This window comes from Oncorhynchus masou, unplaced genomic scaffold (assembly GCF_036934945.1).
Source record: "Oncorhynchus masou masou isolate Uvic2021 unplaced genomic scaffold, UVic_Omas_1.1 unplaced_scaffold_824, whole genome shotgun sequence".
Taxonomy (NCBI): Eukaryota; Metazoa; Chordata; class Actinopteri; order Salmoniformes; family Salmonidae; genus Oncorhynchus; species Oncorhynchus masou.
Window position 1 is genome coordinate 264,429 of NW_027014719.1, and position 19,307 is coordinate 283,735.

The 19,307-nt window shown below is 44.9% G+C and overlaps 1 pseudogene; it reads right to left on the reverse strand.

The window, feature by feature from the left end:
- The window catches only part of LOC135537722 (A disintegrin and metalloproteinase with thrombospondin motifs 7-like), a 57,137-nt pseudogene that overhangs the window by 2,059 nt on the left and 35,771 nt on the right, over nt 1-19,307 (reverse strand).

The following is a 19,307-nucleotide window of genomic DNA, read 5'->3' on the forward strand; positions in this document are numbered from 1 at the left end:
TCAGGGAGGTGACAAAGAACCTGGTGGTCACTCTGACAGAGCTCCAAAGTTCCTCTGTGGAGATGGTAGAACCTTCCAGAAGGACAACCATCTCTGCAACACTCCACCAATCAGGCCTTTATGGTAGAGTGGCCAGGCAGAAGCCACTCCACAGTAAAAAGGCACGACAGCCCACTTGGAGTTTGCCAAAAGGCACCTAAAGGACTCTGACCATGAGAAACAAGATTATGTAGTCTAATGAAACCAATATTGAACTCTTTGGCCTGAATGCCAACTGTCACATCTGGAAGACACCTGGCACCATCCCTACTGTGAAGCATGGTGGTGGCAGCATCATGCTGTGGGGATGTTCTTTAGTGGCAGGGACTGGGAGACTAGTCAGGATCGAGGGAAAGATGAACGGAGCAAAGTACAGACAGATCCTTGATGAAAACCTGCTCAGGACCTCAGATTGTCTTTTTGGAAGGTGAACCTTCGCCCCAAAGACCCTAAGCACACAGCCAAGACAATGCAGGAGTGGCTTCGGGACAAGTCTCTGAATGTCCTTGAGTGGCCCAGCCAGAGCATGGACTGAAAATAGCTGTGCAGCAACGCTCCCCATCCAACCTGACAGAGCTTGAGAGTAACTCCCCAAATACAGGTGTACCAAGCTTGTAGCGTCATACCCAAGAAGACTGATGCTGTAATCACTGCCAAAGCTCAATAAAGTAATTAAGTAAAGGGTCTGAATACTGATCTAAATGGAAAGTATCTGTTTTTTTTATAATATAAAAACAATAAAATCTGTTGCTGCTTTGCATTATGGGGTATTGTGTGTAGTTTAATCAAATGTGTAATTTAATCAATGTTAGAATAAGGCTCTAACGTAACAAAATGTGGAAAACGTCAAGGGGTCTGAAGTGACTGTATAACATTGAATTTGTTCCTACTGTTACTAGCCCACAGAAACACCTTGAATAACAGATTTATACATGTAAAACATATTTTAAATTGAACATTTAACTAGGCAAGTCAGTTAAGAACAAATTATTATTTACAATGGACGGCCTACCCCGGCCAAACCGGGACGACGCTGGGCCAATTGTGCGCCACCCTATGGGACTCAAAACATGGCCGGACGTGATACAGCCTGGATTCGAACCAGGGACTCAAGTAGCGCCTCTTGCACTGAGATGCTTTGGCTTAGACTGCTGCACCACCAGATTTAGACAGAACAGAAATCAACAGAAAGTATATTTTGAAGTGCCTGTCCTATATCTGTGAGATTTAAGAAAGCTTAGAAAAATTACCTGAATACCTTTTTGCGGAAATGCCTTATTTACTTCCATAAATATTTTGCCCTAGTATTTTTATTTGATATATTTTATTTCACCTTTATTTAACCAGGGTAGGCTAGTTGAGAACAAGTTCTCATTTGGCAACTGCAACCTGGCCAAGATAGAGCATATGTGAACAGACAACAACACAGAGTTAAGCACATGGAGTAAACAGCCATAACATAGTAGGAAAAAAATAATCTATATACATTGTGTGCAAAAGGCATGAGGAGGTAGGCAATAACAGGGCCATAGGAGTGAATAATTACTATTTAGCAGATTAACACTGGAGTGATAAATGATCAGATGAACATGTGCAGGTAGAGATACTGGTGTGCAAAAGAGCAGAAAAGTAAATAAAATAAAAACAGTATGGGGATGAGGTAGGTTAATTGGGTGGGCTATATACCGATGGACTATGTACAGCTGCAGCGATCGGTTAGCTGCTCAGATAGCAGATGTTTAAAGTTGGTGAGGGAGAAAAAAGTCTCCAACTTCAGAGATTTTTGCAATTCGTTCCAGTCGCAGGCAGCAGAGAACTGGAAGGAAAGGCGGCCAAATGAAGTTCTGGCTTTAAGGAAGATTAGTGAGATATACCTGCTGGAGCGCATGCTCGGGTGGGTGTTGCCATGGTGACCAGTGAACTGAGATAAGGCGGAGCTTTACCTTGCATAGACTTATAGATGACCTGGAGCCAGTGGGTCTGGTGACGAACATGTAGCGAGGCCAGCCGACTAGAGCATACAGGTCACAGTGGTGGGTGGTATACGGTGCTTTAGTAACAAAACGGATGGCACTGTGATAAACTGCATCCAGTTTGCTGAGTAGAGTATTGGAAGTTATTTTGTAGATGACATCGCCGAAGTCGAGGATCAGTAGGATAGTCAGTTTTACTAGGGTAAGTTTGGCGGCGTGAGTGAAGGAGGCTTTGTTGCGGAATAGAAAGCCGACTCTAGATTTGATTTTGGATTGGAGATGTTTGATATGAGTCTGGAAGGAGAGTTTACAGTCGAGCCAGACACCTAGGTACTTATAGATGTCCACATATTCTAGGTCGGAACCATCCAGGGTGGTGATGCTAGTCGGGCGTGTGGGTGCAGGCAGCGAACGGTTGAAAAGCATGCATTTGGTTTTACTAGTGTTTAAGAGCAGTTGGAGGCCACGGAAGGAGTATTGTATGGCATTGAAGCTTGTTTGGAGGTTAGATAGCACAGTGTACAAGGAAGGGCCAGAAGTATACAGAATGGTGTCGTCTGCGTAGAGGTGGTTCAGGGAATCGCCCGCAGCAAGAGCAACATCATTGATATATACAGAGAAAAGAGTCGGCCCGAGAATTGAACCCTGTGGTACCCCCATAGAGACTGCTAGAGGACCGGACAACATGCCCTCCAATTTGACACACTGAACTCTGTCTGCAAAGTAGTTGGTGAACCAGGCAAGGCAGTCATTAGAAAAACCGAGGCTACTAAGTCTGCCGATAAGAATATGGTGATTGACAGAGTCGAAAGCCTTGGCCAGGTCGATGAAGATGGCTGCACAGTACTGTCTTTTATTGATGGCAGTTATGATATCGTTTAGTACCTTGAGCGTGGCTCAGGTGCACCCATGACCGGCTCGGAAACCGGATTGCACAGCGGAGAATTCGAGATGGTACGGTGGGATTCGAGATGGTCAGTGACCTGTTTGTTGACTTGGCTTTCGAAGACCTTAGATAGGCTGGGCAGGATGGATATTGGTCTGTAACAGTTTGGGTCCAGGGTGTCACCCCCTTTGAAGAGGGGGATGACCGCGGCAGCTTTCCAATCCTTGGGGATCTCAGATGATATGAAAGAGGTTGAACAGGCTGGTAAAAGGGCTGACACATGCGGACAGTTTCAGAAATAGAGGGTCCAGATTGTCAAGCCCAGCTGATTTGTATGGGTCCAGGTTTTGCAGCTCTTTCAGAACATTTGTTATCTGGATTTGGGTAAAGGAGAAGCTGGGGAGGCTTGGGAGAGGAGTCTGGGGGGGGCGGAGCTGTTGGCCGAGGTTGGAGTAGCCAGGAGGAAGGCATGGCCAGCCGTTGAGAAATGCTTGTTGAAGCTTTCGATTATCACGGATTTATCGGTGGTGACAGTGTTATCTAGCCTCAGTGCAGGGGGCAGCTGGGAGGAGGTGCTCTTGTTCTCATGGGACTTTACAGTGTCCCAGAACGTTTTGTTAGAGCCACAGGATGGAAAACTTCTGCTTGAATAAGCTGGCCTTTTGCTTTCCTGACTGACTGCGTATTGGTTCCTGACTTCCCTGAACAGTTGCATATCGCGGGGACTATTCGATGCTATTGCAGTCCGCCACAGGATGTTTTGTTAATGAGGAAAGTCAGGTCTGGAGGAATCAAGGGCTATATCTGTTATTCGTGGGAATGATATATTATTATTTGAACCGGTGACCTTCAGACTAGTCCCGTGACACTTGTGGGAGTCATAGAGCAGAATAGCCCGTCTCACCATTAGTATGGGAACTGCTCGGATGTGGTTTGGGCTACACACCCGGTTTGGGTTACACAAAGGTTTGGATATTTTTGTGAGAAGACCAATTTTGGGAAGTCTCCTGGTCTGACAAAACACCGCTGTGGCTTGCCACCTTCCACTGCAGATGCGGAAGGCCGACTGACGAGCCCATGCAAAAACAGATACTGTATCCTTGCTTAAACTGAGGATTTCAATGGGGGATTTATGTATTTATTATGCCTCGAGCGGAACATGAACGTGCCTCAAGCAGAGAAATTATTTGACTTCTTATTCTTATTTAAAAATGTTCATGCCCAGCCATGAAGCCCCTGATGATGAGAGTCCTGGAGGCAATTGCCTTGATGATGTGAGACCTGAATCAAATGCCACACACACACACACACACAGCTAGGGTTCCATAAGGCTGCTAGCTAGGTTCTGTATGCATGCTGCTAGCCAGGGTTCTATTTGGCACTGCCAGCTAGGGTTCCACAGACGTTGATAGCTAGGGTTCCATATGGGTAGCTGCTAACTAGGGTTCCATATGGCGCTGCTAGCTAGGGTTCCATATGGCGCTGATAGCTAGGGTTTCATATCGCGCTGCTCAGCTCAGGTCTCCAAGGTGCTGCCAGCTAGGGTTCTATTTGGCGCCGCTAGCGAGGGTTCCATATGGCGCCGCTAGCTAGCGTTCTATTTGGCGCCGCTAGCTAGCGTTCTATTTGGCACTGCTAGCTGGGGTTCTATTTGGCGCTGCTACAGTGCCTTGCGAAAGTATTATTTGAACTTTGCGACCTTTTGCCACATTTCAGGCTTCAAAACATAAAATATAAAACTGTATTTTTTTTTGTGAAGAATCAACAACAAGTGGGACACAATCATGAAGTAGAACGACATTTATTGATATTTCAAACATATTTAACAAATGAAAAACTGAAAAATTGGGCGTGCAAAATTATTCAGCCCCCTTAAGTTAATACTTTGTAGCGCCACCTTTGCTGCGATTACAGCTGTAAGTCGCTTGGGGTATGTCTCTATCAGTTTTGCATCGAGAGACTGAAATGTTTCCCATTCCTCCTTGCAAAACAGCTCGAGCTCAGTGAGGTTGGATGGAGAGCATTTGTGAACAGCAGTTTTCAGTTCTTTCCACAGATGGTTTCATCTGACCAGAGCACCTTCTTCCACATGTTTGCTGTGTCTCCCAGGTGGCTTGTGGCAAACTTTAAACGACACTTTTTATGGATATCTTTAAGAAATGGCTTTCTTCTTGCCACTCTTCCATAAAGGCCAGATTTGTGCAATATACGTGACTGATTGTTGTCCTATGGACAGAGTCTCCACCTCAGCTGTAGATCTCTGCAGTTCATCCAGAGTGATCATGGGCCTCTTGGCTGCATCTCTGATCAGTCTTCTCTTGTATGAGCTGAAAGTTTAGAGGGACGGCCAGGTCTTGGTAGATTTGCAGTGGTCTGATACTCCTTCCATTTCAATATCGCTGGCACAGTGCTCCTTGGGATGTTTAAAGCTTAGAAATCTTTTTGTATCCAAATCCAGCTTTAAACTTCTTCACAACAGTATCTCGGACCTGCCTGGTGTGTTCCTTGTTCTTCATGATGCTCTCTGCGCTTTTTAACGGACCTCTGAGACTATCACAGTGCAGGTGCATTTATACGGAGACTTGATTACACACAGGTGGATTGTATTTATCATCATTAGTCATTTAGGTCAACATTGGATCGTTCAGAGATCCTCACTGAACTTCTAGAGATAGTTTCCGGCACTGAAAGTAAAGTGGCTGAATAACTTTGCCGCCCAATTTTCAGTTTTGATTTGTTAAAAAAAGTTTGAAATATCCAATAAATGTCGTTCCACCTCATGATTGTGTCCCACTTGTTGTTGATTCTTCACAAAAAAATACAGTTTTATATCTTTATGTTGAAGCCCTGAAAATGTGACAAAAAGGTCGCAAAGTTCAAGGGCCGAATAACTTTCAAGTAAAGCACTGTAGCTAGGTTCTATTTGGCGCTCCTAGCTAGGGTTCTATATGACGCTTTAACTAGGGTTCTATATGTCGCTGCTAGCTAGGGTTCCATATGACGCTGCTAGCTAAGGGTTCCATATGGCGCTGCTAGCTAGGGTTCCATAAGGCTGCTCGCTCGGGTTCCATATGACGCTGCTAGCTAGTGTTCCATATGACGCTGCTAGCTAGGGTTTCCACATATGGCGCTGCTGGCTAGTGTTCCATATGACGCTGCTAGCTAGATTCCATATGACGCTGCTCGCTCGGGTTCCATATGTGACGCTGCTAGCTAGTGTTCCATATGACGCTGCTAGCTAGGGTTCCCGCGACGCTGCTAGCTAGGGTTCCAATTGACTCTGCCAGCTAGGGATCCATATGACGCTGCTAGCTAGGATTCCAATGTCGCTGCCTAGCTAGGGTTCCAAATGACACTGCTGAAGGGTTCTATTTGGCACTGCTAGCTAGGGTTCTATTTGGCACTGCTAGCTAGGGTTCCAAATGACACTGCTAGCTAGGTTCTATTTGGCACTGCTAGCTAGGGTTCTATTTGGCACTGCTAGCTAGGGTTCCAAATGACACTGCTAGCTAGGGTTCCAAATGACACTGCTAGCTAGGGTTCTATTTGGCGCTATTGTGTCTGTCTAAGCCTCAGAAAGAGCAGCTATGATCCTCCTGTGAAGCTGATGGAGCTGACGATTTATTTTTCACACTGCAAAATCACAAATAAAGCAGAAAGCATGTCTGTTGTAGTGTGACATCTTTCAGTATGTTTGCATTAAGATGGAGACACTGTCATGTCTTAGAAAATAACAAATAACATATTTTGTGGACACAAACCTGTGACCGGAAAGGGTGTATGATGTATTGAAATAGATCCTTTATCTTGGTTTACTTTGGAAACAAACACATCTCTGACACTTGTCTCTGAGTCTCAGATAGAATGGATGGTAGTAAGCAGTGATGGAGGTTTTGTCTATTGATCTGTGATTGAAACAAGTACCATCCACATACAACCCTCTCATATCCAGGCTATTTGGGTAGATGGTAGATTGAAAGTGGATACATCATTGGTGGAACTGCTCAATTTGAAAGCATCAAGCAACATGGATCAAAGTGACCATGGGACAATTAGAATGCACTCATAAACCAGTGCATATATATCCGGTACATATTCCATTAGGTCCTTATTGGGGTGTAGTTGTATTATGGATTCAAGGGCCATCAGTGGCACAAATGATGAGTGGAATTGTAGAATAGGGGGAGTTAGAGATGGGAAAGAGACAGGTAAAGTGGTTTGAAGGGGATGAGGAGAGAAGAGCGAGAGAGAGATAAAAGAGAAAGACAGATGGAGATGGAGAGAGAGGCAGAAAGAGAACAACAGATCATTTTCTCACTATGGTTGCATTCTGTTTTCCTTTGGAAACATTGCATTAACCCTATCAGTTCATTTAAGCCTAATTGAATGACGCATTGTATGGTTTTCTATATACTATCATTTGCATTATCATTACAAAATGTGAGAGAGAAACAGGGAGAAACTTAGGACAGAATGATGAGGTCATCAGTGTGGGACAATAGAATTAAAACTCACTCGAGGAAGCGGGTGATATACTGGCGGCTGCAGCGCGACCAGCTGGGGGTGGAGGTGCCATACAGGAGCTGTGGAGACATGATGAAAGGTCTTTTCCCAATCGGCTCACAGTCATTGCCGTTCCCATCATGCTGAATCCCAAAGCTGCGGCATAGAAGCACATCCCACAGAGAGAAGGAGAGTGAGTGGGCCCCATGGACAATTTGACATGTATACAGATATATAGGAATATATAGACACACACACACACAGACAACACAGTGAGTGGACAACTATACAATATAATATCCATTCTCAAATATACAGTATCCACCGACTGGACAAAACATTAGGAACACCTAACTAATGGATTGAAGTGGATTTAACAGGTGATATCAATAAGGGATCTGATTCACCAGGTCAATCCGTCATGGAAAGAACAGGCATCCCTAATATTTTGTCCACTTTGTCCAACTCTCTAGCCCTTGCTATCTCCCTGCTTGCTATTTCCCCTGCTCTAACTGCTACCTTGTTTAGCCCCGGCCTACTAACTGTTAGCTTGTTAGCACAGGCCTGCTAACCGTCTGAATCGCCTCGTCCCAAACACCCACTGGACCCATATTTACTCTCTTATCTCTTTCCGATTTTTAATTTGTTTATACCTTCCGTAACCTGCCTCACCCAATGTGATACGGAATCGCTATTATTTTTAATTTTTAGAACACACTCAAGAACCTCCAGAAGCTAACTAGCTATAAGCTATTTAGTCATTGTTAGTTTTTTTTTAACCTGGATAACACTCACTAATCCAGCTTCCCTGGACACTGGATCACTTGGCTACATAGCTGATGCATGCTGGACTGTCCATTAATCACGGTACCTCATTCTGCTTGTTTATGTTTTATCTGTTGGCTCCGTTGCCTAGTCAACGCCATTTTACCTGCTGTTGTTGTGCTAGCTGATTAGCTGTTGTTGTCTCACCTACTGTTTTAGCTAGCTTTCCCAATTCAACACCTGTGATTACTGTATGCCTCGCTGTATGTCTCTCTCAAATGTCAATATGCCTTGTATACTGTTGTTCAGGTTAGTTATCATTGTTTTTAGTTCACAATGGAGCGCCTAGTTCCACTCTTCATACCCCTGATACCTCCTTTGTCCCACCTCCCACACATGCGGTGACCTCACCCATTACAACTAGCATGTCCAGAGATACAACCTCTCTCATCATCACCCAGTGCCTGGGCTTACCTCCGCTGTACCCGCACCCCACCATACCCCTGTCTGCGCATTATGCCCTGAATATATTCTACCATGCCCAGAAACCTGCTCCTCTTATTCTCTGTCCCCAACGCTCTAGGCGACCAGTTTTGATAGCCTTTAGCCGCACCCTCATACTACTCCTTCTCTGTTCTGCGGGTGATGTGGAGGTAAACCCAGGCCCTGCATGTCCCCAGGCACCCTCATTTGTTGACTTCTGTGATGGAAAAAGCCTTGGTTTCATGCATGTCAACATCAGAAGCCTTCTCCCTAAGTTTGTTTTACTCACTGCTTTAGCACACTCTGCTAACCCTGATGTCCTTGCCGTGTCTGAATCCTGGCTCAGGAAGGCCACCAAAAATTCAGAGATTTCCATGCCCAACTATAACATCTTCCGTCAAGATAGAACTGCCAAAGGGGGGAGGAGTTGCAGTCTACTGCAGAGATAGCCTGCAAAGTAATGTCATACTTTCCAGGTCCATACCCAAACAGTTCGAACTACTATTTTGAAAATTACTTTCTCTCCAGAAATAAGTCTCTCACTGTTGCCGCCTGCTACCGACCCCCTCAGCTGCCAGCTGTGCCCTGGACACCATTTGTGAATTGATCGCCCCCATCTAGCTTCAGAGTTTGTTCTTTTAGGTGACCTAAACTGGGATATGCTTAACACCCCGGCAGTCCTACAATCTAAGCTAGATGCCCTCAATCTCACACAAATCATCAAGGAACCCACCAGGTACAACCCTAACTCTGTAATCAAGGGCACCCTCATAGACGTCATCCTGACCAACTGGCCCTCCAGATACACCTCCGCTGTCTTCAAACAGGATCTCAGCGATCACTGCCTCATTGCCTGTATCCGCTACGGAGCCGCAGTCAAACGAACACCCCTCATCACTGTCAAACGCTCCCTAAAACACTTCTGTGAGCAGGCCTTCCTAATCGACCTGGCCCGGGTATCCTGGAAGGACATTGACCTCATCCCTTCAGTTGAGAATGCCTGGTCATTCTTTAAAAGTAACTTCCTCACCATTTTAGATAAGCATGCTCCGTTCAAAATGCAGAACCAAGAACAGATACAGCCCTTGGTTCACTCCAGACCTGACTGCCCTCGACCAGCACAAAACATCCTGTGGCGGACTGCAATAGCATCGAATAGTCCCCGCGATATGCAACTGTTCAGGGAAGTCAGGAACCAATACACGCAGTCAGTCAGGAAAGCTAAGGCCAGCTTCTCCAGGCAGAAGTTTGCATCCTGTAGCTCCAACTCCAAAAAGTTCTGGGACACTGAAGTCCATGGAGAACAAGAGCACCTCCTCCCAGCTGCCCACTGCATTGAGGCTAGATAACACGGTCACCACCGATAAATCCATGATTATCGAAAACTTCAACAAGCATTTCTCAACGGCTGGCCATGCCTTCCGCCTGGCTACTCCAACATCGGCCAACAGCTCCGCCCCCACCGCAGCTTCTCGCCCAAGCCCTTCCAGGTTCTCCTTTACCCAAATCCAGATAGCAGATGTTCTGAAAGAGCTGCAAAACCTGGACCCGTACAAATCAGCTGGGCTTGACAATCTGGACCCTCTATTTCTGAAACTATCCGCCGCCATTGTCGCAACCCCTATTACCAGCCTGTTCAACCTCTCTCTCATATCGTCTGAGATCCCCAAGGATTGGAAAGCTGCCGCAGTCATCCCCCTCTTCAAAGGGGGAGACACCCTGGACCCAAACTGTTACAGACCTATATCCATCCTGCCCTGCCTATCTAAGGTCTTCGAAAGCCAAGTCAACAAACAGGTCACTGACCATCTCAAATCCCACCGTACCTTCTCCGCTGTGCAATCTGGTTTCCGAGCCGGTCACGGGTGCACCTCAGCCACACTCAAGGTACTAAACGATATCATAACCGCCATTGATAAAAGACAGTACTGTGCAGCCGTCTTCATCGACCTTGCCAAGGCTTTCGACTCTGTCAATCACCATATTCTTATCGGCAGACTCAGTAGCCTCGGTTTTTCGGATGACTGCCTTGCCTGGTTCACCAATTACTTTGCAGACAGAGTTCAGTGTGTCAAATCGGAGGGAATGCTGTCCGGTCCTCTGGCAGTCTCTATGGGGGTGCCACAGGGCTCAATTCTCGGGCCGACTCTTTTCTCTGTATATCAATGATGATGCTCTTGCTGCGGGCGATTCCCTGATCCACCTCTACGCAGACGACACCATTCCATATACTTCCGCCCGTCCTTGGACACTGTGCTATCTAACCTCCAAACGAGCTTCAATGCCATACAACACTCCTTCCGTGGCCTCCAACTGCTCTTAAACGCTAGTAAAACCAAATGCATGCTTTTCAACCGATCGTTGCCTGCACCCGCATGCCCGACGAGCATCACCACCCTGGATGGTTCCGACCTTGAATATGTGGACACCTATAAGTACCTAGGTGTCTGGCTAGACTGTAAACTCTCCTTCCAGACTCATATCAAACATCTCCAATCGAAAATCAAATCAAGAGTCGGCTTTCTATTCCGCAACAAAGCCTCCTTCACTCACGCCGCCAAACTTACCCTAGTAAAACTGACTATCCTACCGATCCTCGACTTCGGCGATGTCATCTACAAAATTGCCTCCAACACTCTACTCAGCAAACTGGATGCAGTTTATCACAGTGCCATCCGCTTTGTCACTAAAGCACCTTATACCACCCACCACTGCGACTTGTATGCTCTAGTCGGCTGGCCCTCGCTACATATTCGGTAAGCCAGACCCACTGGCTCCAGGTCATCTACAAATCCATGCTAGGTAAAGCTCCGCCTTATCTCAGTTCACTGGTCACGATGGCAACACCCATCCGTAGCACGTGCTCCAGCAGGTGTATCTCAATGATTATCCCTAAAGCCAACACCTCATTTGCGCCTTTCGTTCCAGTACTCTGCTGCCTGTGACTGGAACGAATTGTAAAATCCCTGAAGTTGGAGACTTTTATCTCCTCACCAACTTCAAACATCTGCTATATGAGCAGTTAACCGATCGCTGCAGCTGTACATAGTCTATTGGTAAATAACCCACCCATTTTCACCTACCTCATCCCCACACTGTTTTTATTTATTTACTTTTCTGCTCTTTGCACACCAGTATCTCTACCTGTACATGACCATCTGATCATTTATCACTCCAGTGCTAATCTGCAAAATTGTAATTATTCGCCTACCTCCTCATGCCTTTTGCACACAATGTATATAGACTCCGCCTTTTTTGTACTGTGTTATTGACTTGTTAATTGTTTACTCCATGTGTAACTCTGTGTTGTCTGTTCACACTGCTAAGCTTTATCTTGGCCAGGTCGCAGTTGCAAATGAGAACTTGTTCTCAACTAGCCTACCTGGTTAAATATAGGTGAAAAAAAAAAAATAAAATAAATAAATATACACACACAGCTGATGCAGAGTGTAAATTGAGAGGCCACTGCCTAGGCAGGCTGCCTGGACACACACTTTAATAAGCACACGTATGAACGTACACATTCACACAGTAGAGAGAGACCAAAGAGACAGACATGGACTGTATACACATCAAATGCTGTTAGAACCTGCCGTGGAAAGCGCACAAAATCCTTTGACAAGCATGTCTGGCAGCAGTCTTGGTGTCTTTGTAGTGGGTAGCATAGCCCGCTAAGCTAATGCCACACGTTGCTTTCATTAGTCGCCGGACTTCCGGATCTCACACAAGCGTTAACCGACCCAGTCCCATTTACCCCCTATGGCCACTAAGCGGAGTATTTAGAAACCAATCTGAATCACACTAGGGGGCTTAGCAATATATGGCACCACCAACCAATATCACAGCTTCACTCTGTGATGGTCTAAAGACTCCAAGGCGAGGGCTGAAGCCTCAAAGACGAGGCAAACTCACTTTTAATTGTATTTACATACCCTGTTGTTGTATGTAGTAAAGGGCCCCTTTTCAACAAATGCCTAAGTCAGTACTGGTTCAGTTCGAGCTCTTTAAAAAAGAAAGTGGAACACGTATAGAGACATGCTATACATTGACTGGAGTTGACCTCAACTACTATCAAACTCTATCAGGTTTTGCATTCATACACAGCATTGATAAGGTCCACTCCCTTTGAATTAAGGCTTTGACATTGACACTGATGAAACCTGACGGGGTGAGACGTTTGTCCCTAATGGAATAAACAGATGTATCTTCAATCACCTTCATCCAAAAAGAGTGGACCTTCATTTTCTTATTGGGCATTTGGATCTCGCACCACATAGTGAATTCATTTGACTTGTTTTCTGACTTAACTAACTTGCATCACAGTATTCAAATTCTACACTATACTTCTATTGCTTGTCAAATGATTTTTATCTATTTACTTTTGAACTATAACCATAAAACATTTGCATAACTCAACATTAGTTTGAAAGAGTACCATAGGAATACGACGGTAGATGTTAAAAGTGGTCCTGCTCCTTGGCCAATCAAGCTACAAGACCAACTTAACATATATGTTCAAGCTATCTTAACATCAAATTATTTCAAACCTTTATCAACTATAATCATATCAAATGTGCATACAGTCATGGCCAAAAGTTGAAAATGACACAAATATTAATTTTCACAAAGTCTGCTGCCTCAGTTTGAATGATGGCAATTTGCATATACTCCAGAATGTTATGAAGAGTGATCAGATGAATTGCAATTAATTGCAAAGTCCCTCTTTGCCATGCAAATGAACTGAATCACCCCCCAAAATTCCACTGCATTTCAGCCCTGCCACAAAAGGACCAGCTGACATGTCACTGATTTGCTCGTTAACACAATTGTGAGGCTGGAGATCACGCTGTTATGCTGATTAAGATTGAATAACAGACTGGAAGCTTCAAAAGGAGAGTGGTGCTTGGAATCATTGTCTTTCTCTGTCAACCATGGTTACCTGCAAGGAAACATGTGCCGTCATCATTGCTTTGTACAAAAAGGGCTCCACAGGCAAAGATATTGCTGCCAGTAAGATTGCACCTAAATCAACAATTTATCGGATCATCAAGGAGAGCGGTTGTTTGGGGCATCCGGAAAAAAGCTTGTCCGGAGAAGACAAGGTGAGCGCTACCATCAGTCCTGCATCATGCCAACAGTAAAGCATCCTGAGACCATTCATGTATGGGGTTGCTTCTCAGCCAAGGGAGTGGGCTCACTCACAATTTGCCTAAGAACACAGCCATGAATAAAGAATGGTACCAACACATCCTCTGAGGGCAACTTCTCCCAACCATCCAGGAACAGTTTGGTGACGAACAATGTCTTTTCCAGCATGATGGAGCACCTATAACTAAGTGGCTTGGGGAACAAAACAGTGATATTTTGGGTCAATGGCCAGGAAACTCCCAGAACTCAATCCCATTCAGAACTTGTGGTCAATCCTAAAGAGGCGGGTGGACAAAACCCCACAAATTCTGACAAACTCCAAGCATTGATTATGCAAGAATGGGCTGCCATCAGTCAGGATGTGGCCCAGAAGTTAATTGACAGCATGCCAAGGCGGATTGCAGAGGTCTTGAAAAAGAAGAGTCAACAATGCAAATATTGACTCTTTTCATCAAATTCATGTAATTGTCAATAATGAAATGCTTGTAATTATACTTCAGTATTCCATAGTAACACCTGACCAAAATATCTAAAGACACTGAGGCAGCAAACTTTGTGAAAATTTATATTTGTGTCATTCTCAAAACTTTTGGCCACGGCTTTACATTTGCATAAAATAACTCACCCCTCTACTGCTATTGACCCATAGAAACGCATTGAAAACAGATTCACTCCATGCTTAAACCGACAGTCCTCAAATAAATATCAAAACGAAGGTTGTTCGAAGTGTGACAGAAGAAAGATCAGGAAATTGTTTGTCACTAAAGCGTCTCCATATATACTGTACTTCCATTCATTTATTTTTGCCTTGTGGGGCATGTGGGCATCCTAGAGCAAAAACAACCCACATGTACAGTACAAGTGAAACATTTCTACATTGTAGAATAATAGGGAAGACATCAAAACACACATAGAATAATGTAGTTCTTTCATAGTTTTGATGTCTTCACTATTATTCTACAATGTAGAAAATAGTAAAAATAAAGAAAAACCCTTGAATGAGTGCAGCTATTCCCTCCGCAAGACTATCAAACAAGCTAAGCGTCAGTATAGAGACAAAGTAGAATTTCAATTCAACGGCTCAGACACAAGCGGTATGTGGCAGGGTCTACAGTCAATCACGGACTACAAAAGAAAACCAGCCCAGTCACGGACCAGGATGTCTTGCTCCCAGGCAGACTAAATACCTTTTTGCATTTAAACGTGTTAACCCTCGCAAGGCTGCAGGCCCAGATGGCATCCCCAGCCGCGCCCTCAGAGCATGCGCAGACTAGCTGGCTGGTGTGTTTACGGAGATATTCAATCAATCCCTATACCAGTCTGCTGTTCCCACATGCTTCAAGAGGGCCACCATTGTTCCTGTTCCCTAGAAAGCTAAGGTAACTGAGCTAAACGACTACCGCCCGTAGCACTCACTTCCGTCATCATGAAGTGCTTTGAGAGACTAGTCAAGGACCATATCACCTCCACCCTACCTGACACCCTAGACCCACTCCAATTTGCTTACCGCCCAAATAGGTCCACAGACGATGCAATCTCAACCACACTGCACACTGCACTAACCCATCTGGACAAGAGGAATACCTATGTGAGAATGCTGTTCATCGACGACAGCTCGGCATTTAACACCATAGTACCCTCCAAGCTCGTCATCAAGCTCGAGACCCTGGGTCTCGACCCCGCCCTGTGCAACTGGGTACTGGACTTCCTGACGGGCCGCCCCCAGGTGGTGAGGGTAGGCAACAACATCTCCACCCCGCTGATCCTCAACACTGGGGCCCCACAAGGGTGCGTTCTGAGCCCTCTCCTGTACTCCCTGTTCACCCACGACTGCGTGGCCGCGCACGCCTGCAACTCAATCATCAAGTTTGCGGATGACACAAGTGGTAGGCTTGATTACCAACAACGATGAGACGGCCTACAGGGAGGAGGTGAGGGCCCTCGGAGTGTGGTGTCAGGAAAATAACCTCACACTCAACGTCAACAAAACTAAGGAGATGATTGTGGACTTCAGGAAACAGCAGAGGGAAAACCCCCCTATCCACGTCGATGGAACAGTAGGTGAGAGGGTAGTAAGTTTTAAGTTCCTTGGCATACACATCACAGACAAACTGAATTGGTCCACCCACACAGACAGCATCGTGAAGAAGGCGCAGCAGCGCCTCTTCAACCTCAGGAGGCTGAAGAAATTTGGCTTGTCACCAAAAGCACTCACAAACTTCTACAGATGCACAATCGAGAGCATCCTGGCGGGCTGTATCACCGCCTGGTACCGCAACTGCTCCGCCCACAACCGTAAGGCTCTCAGAGGGTAGTGAGGTCTGCACAACGCATCACCGGGGGCAAACTACCTGCCCTCCAGGACACCTACACCACCCGAGCCACTGCCTGTTCACCCCGCTATCATCCAGAAGGCGAGGTCAGTACAGGTGCATCAAAGCTGGGACCGAGAGACTGAAAAACAGCTTCTATCTCAAGGCCATCAGAGTGTTAAACAGCCACCACTAACATTGAGTGGCTGCTGCCAACACACTGACTCAACTCCAGACACTTTAATAATGGGAATTGATGGGAAATTATGTAAAATATATCACTAGCCACTTTAAACAATGCTACCTAATATAATGTTTACATACCCTACATTATTCATCTCATATGTATACGTATATACTGTACTCTATATCATCTACTGCATCTTTATGTAATTCATGTATCACTAGCCACTTTAACTATGCCACTTTGTTTACATACTCATCTCATATGTATATACTGTACTCAATACCATCTACTGTATCTTGCCTATGCTGCTCTGTACCATCACTCATTCATATATCTTTATGTACATATTCTTTATCCCCTTACACTTGTGTATAAGACAGTAGTTTTGGAATTGTTAGTTAGATTACTTGTTGGTTATTACTGCATTGTCGTTACTAGAAGCACAAGCATTTCGCTACACTCGCATTAACATCTGCTAACCATGTGTATGTGACAAATAAATTTGATGATGAGGCTATCCTATCAATCAATCCTTCACAAGCACAACACATTTTCTTATTTTCTTTTTAAATAAAGTACTTACAACCACATACCACAGTCAAAGTATCATACCACAGTCAAAGTATGTTAAGATGAATGCACTAATAACAAGTCTGATAATGACTACAATGTAAAAAATGTATTGTATTTGGCAAATTAAATCTCTCTCTCTCTCTCTCTCTCTCTCTCTCTCTCTCTCTCTCTCTCTCTCTCTCTCTCTCTCTCTCTCTCTCTCTCTCTCTCTCTCTCTCTCTCTCTCTCTCTCTCTCTCTCTCTCTCTCTCTCTCTCTCTCTCTCTCTCTCTCTCTCTCTCTCTCTCTCTCTCTCTCTCTCTCTCTCTCTCTCTCTCTCTCTCTCTCTCTCTCTCTCTCTCTCTCTCTCTCTCTCTCTCTCTCTCTCTCTCTCTCTCTCTCTCTCTCTCTCTCTCTCTCTCTCAACTCATTGTGCCCACATCAACAATATGTTTGTGTCAATGCATTGGTGTTTGGCTGTATGTGTTTTTGATTGTCTAATTAGTTTAATTCCAAAGCCATAGTGTCTGCCTCAACAACAACAGAACACTGAGGACAAAGAACATCATTAATAGGTTCTAAAGGGGTGGAGGGACCAGAGCAATGTCCCATGGTATCACATTCCACAGCTCCTCTGTCATTCAGGTGCGCATCGAATGTTATCAAATACTTAACATGTTGCATTCCCTCTGCCACACATTATAACTAAGCAACACAAGGGTGGGATGGGCGGTACATAAATCCAACACCTGCCTGTTGTTATTAATATTTAATTAGGATATGTTCTCCATGGGTGTTTGTGTACAATGTATCCTAATTGAAGGTGTCTGGGAACAATGCATTGACATTACTGAGGGTATTTGGGGACAATGTATTTGTATAGCTGTGTTTGTCAGCAGGGTATTTATAAAGCTAGACCTAAAACATGAAAAAACCACCTATTTTTGTTCATCACATCACACAATGGAGATGAAACACTATACGGATTACTCTACGGCTGCGTTTAGATTTTTTTCACTAACTGGTCTTTTGACCAATCAGATCAGCTCTGACAAAGATCTGATGTAAATAGATCTGATGTGCTTGGTAAAAGACCAACGAGTGGGAAAAATATCAGAATTGGGCTGCCTGTGCGACGCCTGTGTAACACGAATCAATTTGGACCATTTCTGTTGCAGCAAGTTGCAAGCTGTGACATCTCAAGCGACCTTGCTGATACACAAAGGCAAAGCAAAGGCACTGCAACGTGGTGCTTGAGGCGTCATTACAGACCCAGGTTCGATCCAAGGCTGTATCACAGCCGGCCATGACCGGGAGACCCATGAGGCGGCGCAAAATTGGACTAGCATCGTCCTGGTTAGGGGAGGGTTTGGCCGGCCGGGATGTCTTTGTCCCATTGCGCGATAGCGACAGTTGCCAGGTGTACAGTGTTTCCTCTGACACATTGGTGTGGCTGGCGTCCGGGTTAAGCAAGCATTGTGTAAAGAAGCAGTGCAGCTTCGCAGGGTTGTGTTTCGGAGGGCGCGTGGCGCTCGACCTTCGCCGCTCCAGAGTCTGTACTAACCAATAGGATATCACGAAAAAGGAGTAAAAGTAAAAAAATGAATACAAAATAAACATGACAACTGGAACGGAACGATATGACGAGTCATGTAAACTTGTTACTGCTTACTGACAGGACATTGTATCCAGTCAGTTACTATTTCGTGATGATTCAATGCAACTATGTTGCAGGCAGTTTGAGGGTGACAGGTGGACATTAATTGCATCCAGGTTGCTTCGTATGACATCAGCTTTAGTGTGAAGAACTCAATATCTGAGTGAGTTTGCGCATGTGGTTTACTGTACGTGTGAAGAACAATATCTTAGTGTGATGTTGTCAACAAAGAAGATCAAAAGGTGTTGGATAACTGTAATTGGTAGCAGAGCGACATGAGATATCAGACAGAAGCTTTAAAGCTTTGTTTGGGCCACCTGGGTCTGTTTTTCCTCTTTCCTATATTCCAAAATAGAGAAACCATTTTTGGTGCCGACTCCTCTTCACTACCCACTGAGCACACCACCTCACTTCAGCCTGGATAATTGGGTCAAATTTGGTGTGAGACGTTGGATAAATGAGATTCACTCACTCAAAAAAATACAGCTAAAATGTTGTTGAATTTCCAATGTGTTATCACTATTCTATCAACCATCTAAAAGCACAACCAAAATACAATGGAAAAGTTGTCACCCAAATGTCTATCCCTGCGCTTCATCCACTTAAAAGGACAGCAAAGCTCACATGGAAATACAATGACTGATATGTTGTTTATTTATACAACAGATTGCGTTATCAAAACTAAATGCCTGCTATTCAACCGATCACTGCCCACACCTACCCACCTGTACAGCATCACACTCTGGACGGTTCTGACTTAGAATATGTGGACAACCACAAATACCTGGGTGTCTGGTTAGACT